The sequence below is a fragment of the Oncorhynchus mykiss genome, chromosome 17 (genome assembly GCF_057628025.1).
Source record: "Oncorhynchus mykiss isolate SJ-2025 chromosome 17, ASM5762802v1, whole genome shotgun sequence".
Taxonomy (NCBI): Eukaryota; Metazoa; Chordata; class Actinopteri; order Salmoniformes; family Salmonidae; genus Oncorhynchus; species Oncorhynchus mykiss.
Window position 1 is genome coordinate 12,669,728 of NC_143038.1, and position 19,993 is coordinate 12,689,720.

General features: G+C 42.9%; 1 protein-coding gene across 1 annotated transcript in view; it reads left to right on the top strand.

Moving 5' to 3' along the window:
* Positions 1 to 19,993, top strand: part of LOC110493705 (voltage-dependent calcium channel gamma-4 subunit) — a 37,759-nt gene that overhangs the window by 13,546 nt on the left and 4,220 nt on the right. The window lies entirely within an intron of this gene.

Below are 19,993 nucleotides of genomic sequence, written 5' to 3' on the forward strand. Positions count from 1 at the left end.
TATATAGTGAAAACAATAGTGGTCCTAAAACGGAACCTTGAGGAACACTGAAATTTACAGTTGATTTGTCAGATGACAAACCATTCACAGAGACAAACTGATATCTTTCTGACAGATAAGATCTAAACCAGGCCAGAACTGGTCCGTGTAGACCAATTTGGGTTTCCAATCTCTCCAAAAGAATGTGGTGATCGATGGTATCAAAGGCAGCACTAAGGTCTAGGAGCACGACGACAGATGCAGAGAGCCTCAGTCGGACGTCATTAAAAGGTAATTTACCACCTTCACAAGTGCAATCTCAGTGCTATGATGGAGTCAAACCAGACTGAAGCATTTCGTATACATTGTTTGTCTTCAGGAAAGCAGTCTCAAGTTGAGACATCTGAGACTCAAATTGACATGCTGACTGTAGGAATGTCCACCAGAGCTGTTGCCAGATAATTTAATGTTCATTTTTCTACCATAAGCCGCCTCCAATGTTGTTACGTCCATCCGGCCTCACAACCGCAGACCATGTGTAACCACGCCACCCCAGAACCTCCACATCCAGAATTTCTGCATAAACTGTCAGAAACCATCTCAGCAAAGCTCATCTGTGTGCTCGTCTTCCTCACCAGGGTCTTGGCCTGACTGCAGTTCGACTTCGTAAACGACTTCAGTGGGCAAATACTCACCGCCGATGACCACTGGCGCGCTGGAGAAATGTGCTCTTCACAGATTTAATCTTGGTTTCAACTGTACTGGGCAGATGGCAGAACACATGAAGAGGTGTGAGCGAGTGGTTTGCTTATGTCAATGTTGTGAACAGAGTGCCTCGTGGTGGTGGTGGTGGGGTGGGGTTATGGAATGGGCAGGCATAAGCTATGGACAATGAACACACTTGCATTTTATTGTTGGCAATTTGAATGCACAGAGATACCGTGACAAGATCCTGAGGTCCATTGTCGTGCCATCACCTCATGTTTCAGCATGATAATGCACGACCCCATGTTGCAAGGATATATACACAATTCCTGGAAGCTGAAAATATCCTAGTTCTTCCATGGCCTGCATACTCACAAGACATGTCACCCATTGAGCATGTTTGGGATGCTCTGGTTCGACGTGCACGACAGCGTGTTCCAGTTTCCACCAATATCCAGCAACTTTGCACGGTCATTGAAGAGGAGTGAGACAACCTTCCACCGGCCACAATGAACAGCCTGATCAACTCTGAGGCAAATGGTGGTCACACCAGATACTGGCTGTTTTTTCTGATCCACCACCCTTTTTTAAGGTATCTTTGACCAACAGATGCATATCGGTATTCCCAGTCATGTGAAATCCATAGATTAAGGCCTAATTTATTTATTTCAATTGACTGATTTCCATATCAACCGTAACTCAGTAAAATCGTTGCATTTATATTTTTTGTTCAGTGTATTATACAGTAAATGGTGTGAAGTTTAAATGTGTTATATTGAGTATAGGAGTGAATATCAGGGACAGATTTTTGTCCTGGGAGACGGGGCTAACAAAGATGTTAACAGCTTCACACAGATGTTTTGCATGCAAAAAAAATATATATATTATTTTTGGGCCCTCACCAGTGTGCATCCCTGAGTTGAACACCCTAACCAGTCATTTCATTGCAATTAATGGCTTCTGACCCACTACAAGCATTAAGGAGTGTGTGTCTCTTCAATCCCATATTATCAGTAAGAAAGACCGAGACAAATACAGAGGCGTTGGGAGGCCCAGAGAGACCAGTGCAGTCTGGGTAACTTGGTCTCTCTCTCTCTCCATGCTCAGTAGCCAGGCTGTCATTACAACAGCTATTTGAGATCAGCTTGACCGGGATTGTCGACAAACGCATTACACTTGACTTGTAAATGTAATTAACACCTGAGCTGACATTCACTATGAGCCAGAGGGAAATAGTCTATGTCATGACTGCAGACAGCTATTGGGGGTGCTCACATCAGAGCTGACTACAGACAGCTATTGGAGGTACTCACATCAGAGCTGACTGCTATTTGGGGTATTCACATCAGAGCTGACTGCTGACTGCTATTTGGGGTATTCACATCAGAGCTGACTACAGACAGCTATTGGGGGTACTCGCATCAGAGCTGACTGCTATTTGGGGTATTCACATCAGAGCTGACTACAGACAGCTATTGGAGGTACTGACATCAGAGCTGACTGCTGACTGCTATTTGGGGTATTCACATCAGAGCTGACTACAGACAGCTATTGGGGGTACTCACATCAGAGCTGACTACAGACAGGCCCAGGGGGTGTTTGGGGCAGTGGTTTACCATGTTAGATAGGTGCCCAGACCAGGGGGTCCATTTTGGAAGTATTTTGAAGTTCTTAGGATGTCTGTGAAGTCAGCCGTCTATGTTATCGATTTTCCCATAGACTTCCATTGTAGCAATAGAGAGTGGTGGGCTCTTGTTGTGTTCTGTTGGCCTTGGTTCCTCGTGAGTGTGGGTTAGAGTTCTGGGGCTATAGGAGGTAGAAGTCTCCTATGTTGGGGTTGTAACCAGCCCAGAGTTTTGTTCCTGTGAGGTGTTTTTCTATTTTTCCAGTGCTGTTGGGTGACTGTGTCACTGTTCTCCCATGGGCTATACAATGTGTTAGAGAGCGGTGCAGTTTTAAATTGGAGTGTTGGCTGCTTTTGGGCCCAGGGGGTGTCTGGGGCAGTGGTCCACAATGTGGGGATTGTGCCCAGACCAGGGGGTCCATTTTGGAGGCGTTTTAGGGGTCTCTCAGTACCTTCTAAGTTGGGTGTCCTGGTCGTAGCTTTCTCATTGATTTCCATTGTGACAGTGGAGACTGTTTGGTGGTAGTTGCTCCGTACCGCAAAATGCTTACGAGCCCTTTCCCAACAATGCAGAGTTAAAAAGTAAGAACATTTTCAAATATAAATAGTAACACTATAAATAATAATAATTATGCTGTATACAAGGAGTCCTGGTACCGAATAAATGTGCAGGGGTATTTTTGATTTTATTTATTGAGCCTTTATTTAACTAGTCAAGTCAGTTAAGAACAAATGATTATTTACAATGACTGCCTACCCCGGCCAAACCCGGAGGATGCGGAGCCAACTGTGCGCCGCCCTATGGGACTCCCAATCACTTGTGATACAGCCTGGAAGCGAACCAGGGTCTGTAGTGACGCCTCTATCACTGAGATGCACTGCCTTAAACCGCTGCGCCACTTGGGAGCAAATTAGGTAGTGGTAGTTGAGGGAATATGTAGGTCGGGGTAAACGTGACGAGGCAATCAGGATAGATAACAAAGTAGCAGCAGTGTATGTGGAGAGTGTGTTGTGTGTCAGTGTGGGTAGAGTCCAGTGAGTTTGCATAGAGGCAGTGTAAAAAAGGTTCAATGCCATAGTCCGGTTAGCTATTAAATGCACTGATTGCCCATAGATTCCACTCACCTGGTGTCCTGAATCAGTTCCTGATTAGAGGGGAAGAATACAAATGTGCCTTAGAGATACCAGTCATAGAAAAATAGAATCACCACACACAGACAAATAAACCACTTAAAAGGCATGTTTACATTACTATCTTGTCTCATAAATGATTATCAGTTTTAGAGTGAATTAAGTCCAAGCGTGAAGTAAGTCTCTGTTCATTCTCACACTTGACTTCCCAACCTCTGGTTGAGGCAGCAGTTTCAGTGGAAAAGTGAGAAACGTTTCAATATTCATGTCACCGCCATGTTTTATTCCCTTAAAAGTGCAGAGAACATTTTCTTAACCAAGAGTCAAACTCTTTCAATGGAAGGTGCCTTGGGGCTGAAGAACATCAGAACTCTTTTGTGAGTGTGCAGACTGACTTTCCTGTCCTCGGTTGGTTTCAAATATGGAGGTGAAACTAAGCTTGCTACGTCTAGGGGACCTAAGTTTACCTAAGTCATTCATATATATATATGTGTGCATTTCACATGAAAGTCAGTTAAGCAATGCATGTGTCTTTATGGCAGACTGTGTACTCGCCAGGGTTCAGGTTAAGCTTGATCTGCCAGCCCAAGCAGTTTTTCAATGTTCACAGATAGTGACCTAAACGGCAATCTAAAAAAATAAACAAACGGGCATATCAAATTAAGTGTCCAAACAAACACAGGAAAACCCTTCCGGGATGGGAGGCTACTCAATTTACCTCTCACTCCACCATTGCCTGTCAATCACTTGCACCTACAGTTGAAGTCAGAAGTTCACATACACCTGAGCCAAATACATTTAAACTCAATTTTCACAATTGCTGGCATTTAATCCTAGTAAAAAATTCCCTGTCTTACGTCAGTTAGGATCACCACTTTATTTTAAGAATGTGAAATGTCAGAATAATAGTAGAGAATTCTTTATTTCAGATTTTATTTCTTTCATCACATTCCCAGTGGGTCAGAAGTTTACATACTCAATTAGTATTTGGTAGCATTGCTTTTAAATTGTTTAACTTGGGTCAAACGTTTCGGGTAGCCTTCCACAAGCTTCCCACAATAAGTTGGGTGAATTTTGGCCCATTCCTCCTGACAGAGGAGCTGACTCTTTTCTCTGTATATATTAACGATGTCGCTCTTGCTGCGGGTGATTCCCTGACCACCTCTACACAGACGACACTATTCTGTATACATCAGGCCCTTCTCTGGACACTGTGTTAACTAACCTCCAAACAAGCTTCAATGCCATTCAACACTCCTTCCCTGGTCTCTAACTGCTCTTAAACGCTAGTAAAACCAAAATCATGCTTTTCAACCGTTCAATGCCCGCACCTGCCCTACTGACTAGCATCACTACTCTGGACGGTTCAGACCTAGAATATGTGGACAACTACAAATACCTAGGTGTCTGGCTAGACTGTATACTCTCCTTCCAGACTCATATTAAACATCTCCAATCCAAAATCAAATCTAGAATCGGTATTTCGCAACAAGCCTCCACTCACGCTGCCAAACTTACCCTAGTAAAACTGACTATCCTACCGATCCTCGACTTTGGTGATGTCATCTACAAAATAGCTTCCAATACTCAGCAAACTGGATGCAGTCTATCACAGTGCCATCCGTTTTGTTACCAAAGCCCCTTATACCACCCACTACTGCGACCTGTATGCTCTAGTCGGCTGGCCCTCGCTACATATTCATCGCCACTGGCTCCAGGTCATCTATAAGTCTATGCTAGGTAAAGCTCCGCCTTATCTCAACTCATTGGTCACGATAACAACACCCACCCATTGCACACGCTCCAACAGGTGTATTTCACTGGTCATCCCCAAAGCCAACACCTAATTTGGCCACCTTTCCTTCCAGTTCTCTGCTGCCAGTGGCTGGAACGAATTACAAAAATCGCTGAAGCTGGAGACTTGTATTTCCCTCACTAACTTTAAACATCAGCTATCTGAGCAGCTAACCGATCACTGCAGCTGTACATAGCCCATCTGTAAATAGCCCACCCAATCTTCCTACCTCATCCCAATATTGTTTTTATTTACTTTTCTGCTCTCTTGCACATCAGTATTTATACTTGCACATCATCATCTGCTCATCTATCACTCGTGTTAATTTGCTAAATTGTAATTACTTCGCTACTATGGTCTTTATTGCCTTACCTCCTTACGCCATTTGCACACACTATATATAGACTCTTTTTTTCTATTGTTATTGACTGTACGCTTGTTTATTCCATGTGTAACTCAGTTGTTTTGTGTCACACTGCTTTTGTTTATCTTGGCCAGATCGCAGTTGTAAATGAGAACTTGTTCTCAAATAGCCTACCTGGTTAAATAAAGGTGAAATAAAAAAAAACAGAGCTAGTGTAACTGAGTGAGGTTTTTAGGCATCCTTGCACGCACACGCTTTTTCAGTTCTGCCCACAAATGTTCTATAAGATTGAGGTCAGGGCTTTGTGGATGGCCACTCCAATACCTAGACTTTGTTGTCCTTAAGCCATTTTGATACAACTTTGGACGTATGCTTGGGGTTATTGTCCATTTGGAAGACCCATTTGCGACCAAGCTTGAACTTCCTGACTGATGTCTTGAGATGTTGCTTCAATATATCCACATCATTTTCTGTCCTCATGTTGCCATCTATTTTGGGAAGTGCACCAGTCCCTCCTGCAGCAAAGCACCCCCACAACATGATGCTGCCTTCCCCGTGCTCCACGTTTGGGATGGTGTTCTTCGGCTTGCAAGCATCCCCCTTTTTCCTCCAAACATAACGATGGTCATTATGGCCAAACAGTTATATTTTTGTATCATCAGACCAGAGGAAATTTCTCCAAGAAGTACGATCTTTGTCCCCATGTGCAGTTTCAAATCGTAGTCTAGCTTTTTTATGGCGGTTTTCGAGCAGTGGCTTCTTCCTTGTTGAGCGGCCTTTCAGGTTATGTCGATATAGGACTCGTTTTACTGTGGATATAGATACTTTTGTACCTGTTTCCTCCAGCATCTTCACAAGGTCCTTTGCTGTTCTGGGATTGATTTGCACTTTTCACCCCAAAGTACGTTCATCTCTAGGAGATGGAACGCGTCTCCTTCCTGAGCGGTATGACAGCTGCGTGGTCCCATCGTGTTTATACTTGCGTACTATTGTTTGTACAGATGAACGTGGTAACGTCAGGCGTTTGGAAATTGCTCCCAAGGATGAACCAGACTTGTGGAGGTCTACAATTTTTTTCTGAGGTCTGATTTCTTTAGATTTTCCCATGATGTCAAGCAAAGAGGAACTGAGTTTGAAGGTAGGCCTTGAAATACATCCACAGGTACACCTCCAATTGACTCAAATGATGTCAATTAGGTTATCAGAAGCTTCTAAAGCCATGAGATAATTCTCTGTAATATTCCAAGCTGTTTAAAGGCACAGTCAACTTATTGTATTTAAACTTCTGACCCACTGGAGTTGTGATACAGTGAAATAATCTGTCTGTAAACAATTGTTGGAAAAATGACTTGTCATGCACAAAGTAGATGTCCTAAATGACTTGCCAAAACTATAGTTTGTTAACAAGACATTTGTGGAATGGTTGAAAAACTAGTTTTAATGACTCCAACCTAAATGTATGTCAACTTCTGACTTCAACTGTACATGTAAGCAAGAGTTGGAACCAGTTCAGGGAACAGAACAGAAAATAAAACATTTGTAGTAACAGAATCAGAACCGAGAACAAAAGTGATTTATACTCTTCTGGGAACAGAACCGTTCTTTTTAAAGCTTGGGAACCAGTTAAGAACGTTCTTTTACAGCTTCTAAGCTATAAGAATGCTGAACAATTAATCAAATGGCCACCTGAAATCTTTGCATTGACACCCCCCTCTTTTGTTTTTACACTGCTGCTACTGTCGTAGAAATATTTGAAGAAAACAGTATAGGTATTGGGAAATCCCCAATACTACTCGATGTTTATTATCTATGCATAATCACTTTACTCCTACCTACATGTAAAAAAAATTACATTGACTAACCTGTACCCCTGCACGTTGACTCGGTTCCGGTATATAACCTAATTATTCTTATTTTATTGAGTTATTTTTCAACTTTTTTTAAACTTTAGTTTATGTAGTAAATATTTACTTAACTCTATTTTCTTAAAACTGCATTGTTGGTTAAGGGCTTGTAAGTAAGCATTTCACAGTAAGGTCTACCTGTTGTATTTGGCGCATGTAACAAAGTTTTAAGTTCCGGACATTTTTTTGCAGTCCCACAAAAAAATGCAACAAAGCCCTTACTCTGTCACTCAGGTGTCTACGTGCCAGCTGAACATTTCTGCCAATGTGTGTGCGCTTGTGCAGGCTACCCGCCCCTCCCCTTCCAAAGCTACTGTAGCCTACTGACGTTACAAACGGGATTCAGAAATTAGGTTGAAGTTATTTATTTCATTAGAATTAACTTTTTCAATGCTAGTTAAGGATACTAATGTTATCACGTTTCACATTGGATTTATTAACTACAAAGTGATAAGATGTGTTTTAAATTCTGGTGCCACTCTGCACCCATACAACTCTCCTTCCGTGGCCTCCAACTGCTCTTAAATACAAGTAAAACGAAATACATGCTTTTCAACCGATCGTTGCCTGCACCTGCACGCCCGTCCAGGATCACTGCTCTGGACGGTTCTGACTTAGAATATGTGGACAACTACAAATACCTAGGTGTCTGGTTAGACTGTAAACTCTCCTTCCAGACTCACATAAAACATCTCCAATCCAAAGTTAAATCTAGAATTGGCTTCCTATTTCGCAACAAATCGTCCTTCCCTCATGCTGCCAAACATACCCTTGTAAAACTGACCATCCTACTGATCCTCGACTGTGGCCATGTCATTTACAAAATAGCCTCAAATACCCTACTCAATAAATTGGATGCAGTCTATCAGTGTCATCCATTTTGTCACCAAAGCCCCATATACTACCCACCATTGCGACCTGTACGCTCTTGTTGGATGGCCCTCGCTTCATACTCGTCGCCAAACCCACTGGCTCCAGGTCATCTACAAGACCCTGCTAGGTAAAGTCCCCCCTTATCTCAGCTCGCTGGTCACCATAGCAGCACCCACCTGTAGCACGCGCTCCAGCAGGTATATCTCTCTGGTCACCCCCAAAACCAATTCCTCCTTTGGCCGCCTCTCCTTACAGTTCTCTGCTGTCAATGACTGGAACGAACTACAAAAATCTCTGAACTGGACTGGAACTGGAAACACTTATCTCCCTCACTAGCTTTAAGCACCAGCTGTCAGAGCAGCTCACATATTACTGCACCTGTACATAGCCCATCTATAATTTAGCCCAAACAACTACCTCTTCCCCTACTGTATTTATTTATTTTGCTCCTTTGCACCCCATTATTTCTATTTCTACTTTGCACATTCTTCCACTGCAAATCTACCATTCCAGTGTTTTACTTGCTATATTGTATTTACTTCGCCACCATGGCCTTTTTTTTGCCTTTACCTCCGTTATCTCACCTCATTTGCGCACATTGTATATAGACTTGGTTTTTCTACTGCATTATTGACTGTATGTTTGTTTTACTCCATGTGTAACTCTGTGTAGTTGTATGTGTCGAACTGCTTTGCTTTATCTTGGCCAGGTCGCAATTGAAAATGAGAACTTGTTCTCAACTTGCCTACCTGGTTAAATAAAGGTGAAATAAAATAAACAGTGGAAGTGAAGCTAAAATGGTTCCCAATACTCAATGCACTTCTGTGTTGAGCTGTAAAGGCACTCACTCAGTCTTAGAGATTGCAGTTTTGCCATACATTGGGGTTGCTTAATTGTCATAATTAAAAAATGACAATACAAATTGATTGCCAAAGAAGACATGCCTATTATAATGCTGATTATTTTGTTACCCCACTGATTTTCATACAAAACAAACAATTTAACCTGTGAATTATTAATTTATTTAAAATGATTGTCAAATCTGCGAGGGACATTTTCTATCACTGCTAGGAAATTATGTATTCTAGTGGTTCGGGTATATCACAGTTAGACAGTCCATTTTCAATATACACATCCCACCACTAGGGGCAGCAGCGGCCAGGCCAGGTGATTTTTAAGTGCCAACAGGGTTAAGAAAGTGTGATTGCTCACAGGCAGGGGTTGGAATCAACAATTGTTTTCCAATCATTTCATTTTGAACAGAACCATATTTTTTTTGTTCCATTCCACTGTTCCAACCTGCAAATTAAAGTTCTGAACCGGTTCTAACCCCCAAAAAGTTATGGTTTATATTGTTCCTTTTTAAACCTCTGAAATGTTTACATTTAGCTCAACATTAAATTAATTCACCAATCAGTGAGGATAGAGCAGCTTGCTGTGGAGTGGGCAATCTATAGTTGTTTACATGTGCGATGGACAGACAACTGTAGGGCTCAAGATGACAACTAAATGTTGCGTATTGCGAGAGAGGTTGGAGGAGGCTTGGCTTGAAGAGCTTATTGACATGCATTATCTGAATTAGGCCCACAGAATTATACATTCAGAGGAGCGGCTTCTATGGAGGAACTTTAAATGTCTTTGAACTTCAGAGAGTTGGCTAAACGTTGAACCAGGTGGAGCTAGCTAGCTAACAAGCTGTGTGTGCAGAGCGGCACCAGAATTGGAAACACATCTTATCTTTTTGTAGTTAATAAATCCAATGTGAAACGTGATAACATGAGTATCCTTAACTAGCATTGAAAAAGTTCCTTCTAATTAAATAAATAACTTCACCCTAATTTCTGAATCCCGCTTGTAACATCAGTAGGCTACAGTAGCTTAGGAAGGGGAGGGACAGGTAGCCTACACATGCGCACACACATTGGCAGAAATGTCTACATAAACTAAAGGTTAAAAAAAGAACACAATAAAATAACAATAATGAGGCTATATACAGGGGGTACCAGTACCGAGTCAACGTGCGGAGGTACAGGTTAGTCAAAGTAATTTTTACTTGTAGGTAGGAGTAAATCAAATATATTTATATAGCCCTTCTTACATCATCTGATATATCAAAGTGCTGTACAGGAACCCAGCCTAAAACCCCAAACAGCAAGCAATGCAGGTGTAGAAACACGGTGGCTAGGAAAAACTCCCTAGAAAGGCCAAAACCTAGGAAGAAACCTAGAGAGGAACCAGGCTATGAGGGGTGGCCAGTCCTCTTCTGGCTGTGCCGGGTGGAGATTATAACAGAACATGGCCAAGATGTTAAAATGTTCATAAATGAAGAGCATGGTCAAATAATAGTAATCACAGTGAACAGGTCAGGGTTCCATAGCCACAGGCAGAACAGTTGAAACTGGAGCAGCAGCACGGCCAGGTGAACTGGGGACAACAAGGAGTCATCACGCCAGGTAGTCCTGAGGCATGGTCCTAGGGCTCAGGTCCTCTGAGAGAGAGAAAGAAAGAGAGAATTAGAGAAAGCATACTTAAATTCACACAGGACACCGGATAAGACAGGAGAAATACTCCAGATATAACAGACTGACCCTATCCCCCCGGCACATAAACTGCAGCATAAATACTGGAGGCTGAGACGGGAGGGGTCAGGAGCCACCGTGGCCCCATCCGATGATACCCCCAGACAGGGCCAAACAGGCAGGATATAACCCCACCCACTTTGCCAAAGCACAGCCCCCACACCACTAGAAGTATATCTTCAACCACCAACTTAACATCCTGAGACAAGGCCGAGTATAGCCCACAAAGATCTCTGCCACGGCACAACCCAAGGGGGGCGCCAACCCAGACAGGAAGACCACGTCAGTGACTCAACACACTCAAGTGACGCACCCCTCCTAGGGACGACATGGAAGAGCACCAGTAAGCCAGTGACTCAGCCCCTGTAATGGGGTTAGAGGCAGAGAATCCCAATGGAGAGAGGGGAACCGGCCAGGCAGAGACAGCAAGGGTGGTTCGTTGCTCCAGTGCCTTTCCATTCACCTTCACACTCCTGGGCCAGACTACACTCAATCATAGGACCTACTGAAGAGATGAGTCTTCAATAAAGACTTAAAGGTTGAGACCGAGTCTGCGTCTCACATGGATAGGCAGGCCATTCCATAAAAATGGAGCTCTATAGGAGAAAGCCCTGCCTCCAGCTGTTTGCTTAGAAATTCTACGGACAATTACGAGGCCTGCGTCTTGTGACCGTAACGTACATGTAGGTATGTACGGCAGGACCAAATCGGAAAGATGGGTAGGAGCAAGCCCATGTAATGCTTTGTAGGTTAGCATTAAAACCTTGAAATCAGCCCTTGCCTTAACAGGAAGCCAGTGTAGGGAGGCTAGCACTGGAGTAATATGATCACATTTTTGGTTTCTAGTCAGGATTCTAGCAGCTGTATTTAGGACTAACTGAAGTTTATTTAGTGCTTTATCCGGGTAGCCGGAAAGTAGAGCATTGCAGTAGTCTAACCTAGAAGTAACAAAAGCATGGATACATTTTTCTGCATAATATTTGGACAGAAAATTTCTGATTTTTGCATTGTTACGTAGATGGAAAAAAGCGGTCCTTGAAACAGTATTGTTATGTTCGTCAAAAGAGAGATCAGGGTCCAGAGTAACGCCGAGGTCCTTCAGTTTTATTTGAACGACTGTACAACCATCAAGATTAATTGTCAGATTCAACAGAAGATCTCTTGTTTCTTGGGACCTAGAACAAGCATCTCTGTAGAAACAAGCATCTCTGTAGAAACAAGCATCTCTGTAGAAAGTTTGCAGCCATCCACTTCCTTATGTCTGAAACACAGGCTTCCAGCGGGGGCAATTATGGGGCTTCACCATGCTTCATTGAAATCTACAGCTGTGTCATCCGCATAGCAGTGAAAGTTAACATTGTTTTCGAATTACATCCCCAAGAGTGAAAACAATAGTGGTCCTAAAACGGAACCTTGAGGAACACTGAAATTTACAGTTGATTTGTCAGAGGACAAACCATTCACAGAGACAAACTGATATCTTTCTGACAGATAAGATCTAAACCAGGCCAGAACTGGTCCGTGTAGACCAATTTGGGTTTCCAATCTCTCCAAAAGAATGTGGTGATCGATGGTATCAAAAGCAGCACTAAGGTCTAGGAGCACGACGACAGATGCAGAGAGCCTCGGTCGGACGTCATTAAAAGGTAATTTACCACCTTCACAAGTGCAATCTCAGTGCTATGATGGAGTCAAACCAGACTGAAGCATTTCGTATACATTGTTTGTCTTCAGGAAAGCAGTGAGTTGCTGCGCAACAGCTTTTTCTAAAAAGTTTTTTCAAGTTTTTTTCTGGGTCAAGGTTTGGCTTTTTCAAGAGAGGCTTTATTACTGTCACTTTTAGTGAGTTTGGTACACATCCGGTGGATAGAGAGCCGTTTATTATGTTCAACATAGGAAGGCCAAGCACAGGAAGCAGCTCTTTCAGTAGTTTAGTTGGAATAGGGTCCAGTATGCAGCTTGACGGTTTAGAGGCCATGATTAATTTCATCATTGTGTCAAGAGATACAGTACTAAAACACTTGTCTCCCTTGATCCTAGGTCCTGGCAGGGTTGTGCAGACTCAGGACAACTGAGCTTCGGAGGAATACTCAGATTTGAAGAGGAGTCCGTAATTTGCTTTCTAATGATCATGATCTTTTCCTCAAAGAAGTTCATTACTGCTGAAGTGAAAGCCATTCTCTATGGGGAATGCTGCTTTTTAGTTAACTTTGCGAGAGTATCAAAAATACATTTCGGATTGTTCTTAGTTTCCTCAATTAAGTTGGAAAAATAGGATAATCGAGCAGCAGTGAGGGCTCTTCTATCCTGCACGGTACCGTCTTTCCAAGCTAATCGGATGACTTCCAGTTTGGTGTGGCGCCATTTCCGTTCCAATTTTCTGGAAGCTTGCTTCAGAGCTCCGGCATTTTCTGTATACCAGGGAGCTAGTTTCTTATGACATGGTTTTAGGGGTGCAACTGCATCTAGGTTATTGCACAAGGTTAAATTGAGTACCTCAGTTAGGTGGTTAACTGATTTTTGTCCTGTGACGTCTTTGGGTAAGCAGAGGGAGTCTGGAATGGCGTCAAGGAATCAATTATGCATAGATAATAAACAGCGATTACTATTGGGATTTTCCAGTACCTATACTGTTTTCTTCAAATATTCCTATGACAGTAGCAGCAGTGTAAAAACAAAATAGGGGGGTGTCAATGCAAATATTTCAGATGGCCATTTTAATAATTGTTCAGCAGTCTTATGGCTTGGGGGAAGAAGCTGTAAAATAACATTCTTAGCTGGTTCCCATGCTTTAAAAAAGAATGGTTCTGTTGCCGGAAGAGTATAGATTACTTTTGTTCCTGGTTCTGATTCTGTTCCTACAAATGTTTTGTTATTTTCTGTTCTGTTCCCTGAACTGGTTCCAACCTTTGCTTACAGGTACAGTTGAAGTCGGAAGTTTACATACACTTAGGTTGAAGTCACGTTTCAACCACTCCACAAATGTCTTGTTAACAAACTATAGTATTGGCAAGTCGGTTAGGACATCTACTTTGTGCATGACACAAGTCATTTTTCCAACAATTGTTTACAGACAGATTATTTAACTTATAATTTACTGTATCACAATTCTAGTGGGTCAGAAGTTTACATACACTAAGTTGACTGTGCCTTTAAACAGCTTTTAAAATGTCAGAAAATGATGTCATGGCTTTAGAAGCTTCTGACAGGCTAATTGACATAATTTGAGTCAATTGGAGGTGTACCTGTGGATGTATTTCAAGGTCTACCTTCAAACTCAATTCCTCTTTGCTTGACATCATGGGAAAATCAAAAGAAATCAACCAAGGCCTCAGAAAAAAAATTGTAGACCTCCACAAGTCTTGTTCATCCTTGGGAGCAATTTCCAAACGCCTGAAGGTACCTCGTTCATCTGTACAAACAATAGTACGCCATGGGACCACGCAGCCGTCATACCGCTCAGGAAGGGGACGCATTCTGTCACCTAGAGATGAACGTACTTTGGTGTGAAAAGTGCAAATCAATCCCAGAACAACAGCAAAGAACCTTGTGAAGATGCTGGAGGAAACGGGTACAAAAATATCTATGTCCACAGTAAAATGAGTCCTATATCGACATCCGAAACCGCCATCCAAAACCGCCATAAAAAAGCCAGACTATGGTTTGCAACTGCACATGGGGACAAAGATCGTACTTTTTTAGAGAAATGTCCTCTGGTCTGATGAAACAAATATAAAACTGTTTGGCCATAATGACCATCGTTTTGTTTGGAGGAAAAAGGGGGAGGCTTGCAAGCCAAAGAACACAATCCCAACCATGAAGCATGGGGGTGGCAGGATCATGTTGTGGGGATTCTTTGCTGCAGGAGGCACTGGTACACTTCACAAAGTAGATGGCATCATGAGGACGGAAAATTATGTGGATATATTGAAGCAACATCTCAAGACATCAGTCAGGAAGTTAAAGCTTGGTCGCAAATGTTTTAAAATATTTAAATTGTACCTTTATTTAACTAGGCAAGTCAGTTAAGAACAAATTCTTATTTTCAATGACGGCCTAGGAACAGTGGGTTTAACTGCCTGTTCAGGGGCAGAACGACAGATTTGTACCTTATCAGCTCAGGGATATGAACTTGTCCAACGCTCTAAACGCTAGGCTACCCTGCCGCCCCATGGGTCTTCCAAATGGACAATGACTCAAGGTATTGAAGTTGCCATCACAAAGCCCTGACCTCATCCTATAGAAAATTTGTGGTCAGAATTGAAAAAGTGTGTGCGAGCAAGGAGGCCTACAAACCTGACTCTGTTACACCAGCTCTGTCAGGCGGAATGGGCCAAAATTCACCCAACTTAAAATTCGCCAGTCCCTGGCGGCGTAGTGTGTTACTGATGGTAGGCTTTGTTACTTTGGTCCCAGCTCTCTGCAGGTCATTCACTAGGTCCCCCCGTGTGATTCTGGGATTTTTGCTCACCGTTCTTGTGATCATTTTGACCCCACGGGGTGAGATCTTGCGTGGAGCCCCAGATTGAGGGAGATTATCAGTGGTCTTGTATGTCTTCCATTTCCTAATAATTGCTCCCACAGTTGATTTCTTCAAACCAAGCTGCTTACCTATTGCAGATTCAGTCTTCCCAGCCTGGTGCAGGTCTACAATTTTGTTTCTGGTGTCCTTTGACAGCTCTTTGGTCTTGGCCATGGTGGCGTTTGGAGTGTGACTGTTTGAGGTTGTGGACAGGTGTCTTTTATACTGATAACAAGTTCAAACAGGTGCCATTAATACAGGTAACGAGTGGAGGACAGAGGGGCCTCTTAAAGAAGAAGTTACAGGTCTGTGAGAGCCAGAAATCTTAATTGTTTGTAGGTGACCAAATACTTATTTTCCACCATAATTTGCAAATAAATTCATAAAAAATCCTACAATGTGATTTTCTGGATTTTTTTCTTCTCATTTTGCCTGTCGTAGTAGAAGTGTACCTATGATGAAAATTACAGACCTCTCTCATCTTTTTAAGTGGGAGAACTTGCACAATTGGTGGCTGACTAAATACTTTTTTGCCCCACTGTATGTAAACTTCCAACTTCCAACTGTATATTCCGGACCTTACTACATTCCTCCTCCTATGGATATGAGCAAATCAGCTATTTTCTGCAGTAGGCATAGCGTATTCTATACTGAACAAAAATTTAAACGCAACATGTAACGTGTTTGTTTCATGAGCTGAAATAAAAAGATCCCAGAAATGTTCCATGCGCACAAAAAGCTTATTTCTCTCAATTTGTGCACACATTTGTTAACAGTTATGTAAGTGAGCGTCTGTCCTTTGCCAAGATAATACATTCACCTGACAGGTGTGGCATACGAAGAAGCTGATTAAACAGCATGATCATTACACAGGTGCACCTTGTGCTGGGGACAATACAAGGCCACTAAAATGTGCAGTGTTGTCACACAACAATGCCACAGATGTCTCAAGTTGAGACATCTGAGACTCAAATTGACATGCTGACTGTAGGAATGTCCACCAGAGCTGTTGCCAGATAATTTAATGTTCATTTTTCTACCATAAGCCGCCTCCAATGTTGTTACGTCCATCTGGCCTCACAACCGCAGACCATGTGTAACCACGCCACCCCAGAACCTCCACATCCAGAATTTCTGCATAAACTGTCATAAACCATCTCAGCAAAGCTCATCTGTGTGCTCGTCTTCCTCACCAGGGTCTTGGCCTGACTGCAGTTCGACTTCGTAAACGACTTCAGTGGGCAAATACTCACCGCCGATGACCACTGGCGCGCTGGAGAAATGTGCTCTTCACAGATTTAATCTTGGTTTCAACTGTACTGGGCAGATGGCAGAACACATGAAGAGGTGTGAGCGAGTGGTTTGCTTATGTCAATGTTGTGAACAGAGTGCCTCGTGGTGGTGGTGGTGGGGTGTGGTTATGGAATGGGCAGGCATAAGCTATGGACAATGAACACACTTACATTTTATTGTTGGCAATTTGAATGCACAGAGATACCGTGACAAGATCCTGAGGTCCATTGTCGTGCCATCACCTCATGTTTCAGCATGATAATGCACGACCCCATGTTGCAAGGATATATATACACTTCCTGGAAGCTGAAAATATCCTAGTTCTTCCATGGCCTGCATACTCACAAGACATGTCACCCATTGAGCATGTTTGGGATGCTCTGGTTCGACGTGCACGACAGCGTGTTCCAGTTTCCACCAATATCCAGCAACTTCACGGTCATTGAAGAGGAGTGAGACAACCTTCCACCGGCCACAATGAACAGCCTGATCAACTCTGAGGCAAATGGTGGTCACACCAGATACTGGCTGTTTTTTCTGATCCACCACCCTTTTTTAAGGTATCTCTGACCAACAGATGCATATCTGTATTCCCAGTCATGTGAAATCCATAGATTAGGGCCTAATTTATTCATTTCAATTGACTAATTTCCATATCAACTGTAACTCAGTAAAATCGTTGCATTTATATTTTTTGTTCAGTGTATTATACAGTAAATGGTGTGAAGTTAAATGTGTTATATTGAGTATAGGAGTGAATATCAGGGACAGATTTTTGTCCTGGGAGACGGGGCTAACAAAGATGTTAACAGCTTCACACAGATGTTTTGCATGCAAAAAATATATATTATTTTTGGGCCCTCACCAGTGTGCATCCCTGAGTTGAACACCCTAACCAGTCATTTCAATTGCAATTAATGGCTTCTGACCCACTACAAGCATTAAGGAGTGTTTGTCTCTTCAATCCCATATTATCAGTAAGAAAGACCGAGACAAATACAGAGGCGTTGGGAGGCCCAGAGAGACCAGTGCAGTCTGGGTAACTTGGTCTCTCTCTCTCTCCATGCTCAGTAGCCAGGCTGTCATTACAACAGCTATTTGAGATCAGCTTGACCGGCCGGGATTGTCGACAAACGCATTACACTTGACTTGTAAATGTAATTAACACCTGAGCTGACATTCACTATGAGCCAGAGGGAAATAGTCTATGCCATGACTGCAGACAGCTATTCGGGGTGCTCACATCAGAGCTGACTACAGACAGCTATTGTAGGTACTCACATCAGAGCTGACTGCTGACTGCTATTTGGGGTATTCACATCAGAGCTGACTACAGACAAGCCCAGGGGGTGTTTGGGGCAGTGGTTTACCATGTTAGATAGGTGCCCAGACCAGGGGGTCCATTTTGGAAGTATTTTGAAGTTCTTAGGATGTCTGTGAAGTCAGCCGTCTATGTTATCGATTTTCCCATAGACTTCCATTGTAGCAATAGAGAGCGGTGGGCTCTTGTTGTGTTCTGTTGGCCTTGGTTCCTCGTGAGTGTGGGTTACAGTTCTGGGGCTATAGGAGGTAGAAGTCTCCTATGTTCGGGTTGTAACCAGCCCAGAGTTTTGTTCCTGTGAGGTGTTTCCCTTCTCCTGATGTACTGGCCTGTCTCCTGGTAGCGCCTCCATGCTCTGGACACTGCGCTGACAGACACAGCAAACCTTCTTGCCACAGCTCGCATTGATGTGCCATCCTGGATGAGCTGCACTACCTGAGCCACTTGTGTGGGTTGTAGACTCCGTCTCATGCTACCACTAGAGTGAAAGCACCGCCAGCATTCATAAGATACCAAAACATCAGCTAGGAAGCATAGGAACTGAAGTGCTCTGTGGTCACCACCTGCAGAACCACTCCTTTATTGGGGGTGTCTTGCTAATTGCCTATAATTTCCACCTGTTGTCTATACCATTTGCACAACAGCATGTGGAATTTATTGTCAATCAGTGTTGCTTCCTAAGTGGACAGTTTGATTTCACAGAAGTGTGATTGACTTGGAGTTACATTGTGTTGTTTAAGTGTTCCCTTTATTTTTTTATTCTAATGAGCAGACATTGTTCATGTACAACCATTGGATTAGTATAGTGTTGTTGCGTAGTGTTTTCTCAACTCTCACTTACCTTACCTGCTACTCCCCCTATGGACATTTTTCTCCTGTTGCTCCCCTGTGTGTTGGAGCTCGAAGCCTAAGATTTTCACTGTGCCCTGCAATCGCACCTGCAACTCTGTACATGACTGTTAACTCAAACTGAGCATTGATGCAGATTGTTTAACATACACACACACACACACACACACACACACAGTCAAAAGTTTGGAGACACCAACTCATTCAAGGGTTTATCTTAATTTTTACTATTTTCTACATTGTAGAATAATAGTGAAGACATGAAACAACACATGTAATCATGTTGTAACCAAAAAAGTGTTAAACAAATCAAAATATATTTTATATTCTTTAGTCGCCATCCTTTGCCTTGATGACAGCACTGCACACGCTTGACATTCTCTCAACCAGCTTCACCTGGAATGCTTTTCCAACAGTCTTGAAGCAGTTCCCACATATACGGAGCACTTGTTGGCTGCTTTTCCTTCACTCTGCATCCCAAACCATCTCAATTTGGTTGAGGTCAGGTGATTGTGGAGGCCAGGTCATCTGATGCAGCACTTATCACTCTCCTTCTTGGTCAAATAGCCCTTTACACAGCCTGGAGGTGTGTTTTGGGTAATTGTTCTGTTGAAAAACAAATGATAGTCCCATTAAGCGCAAACCAGATGGGATGGCGTATCGCTGTGGTAACGATGCTGGTTAAGTGTGCCTTGAATTCTGAATGAATCTCTGACAGTGTCACCAGCAAAGCACCATCACACCTCTTCCTCCATGCTTCACGGTGGGAACCACACATGCGGAGATCATCTGTTCATCTACGCTACGTCTCACAAAGACACGGGCGGTTGGAACCAAAAATCTCAAATTTTGACTCATCAGACCAAATGACAGATTTCCACCGGTCTAATGTCCATTGCTCGGGTTTCTTGGCCCAAGCAAGTCTCTCCTCCTTATTGGTGTCCTTTAGTAGGGGTTTCTAGGCAGCAATTTGACCATGAAGGCCTGATTCACGCAGTCTCCTATGAACAGTTGATGTTGAGATGTCAGTTACTTGAACTCTGAAGCATTTATT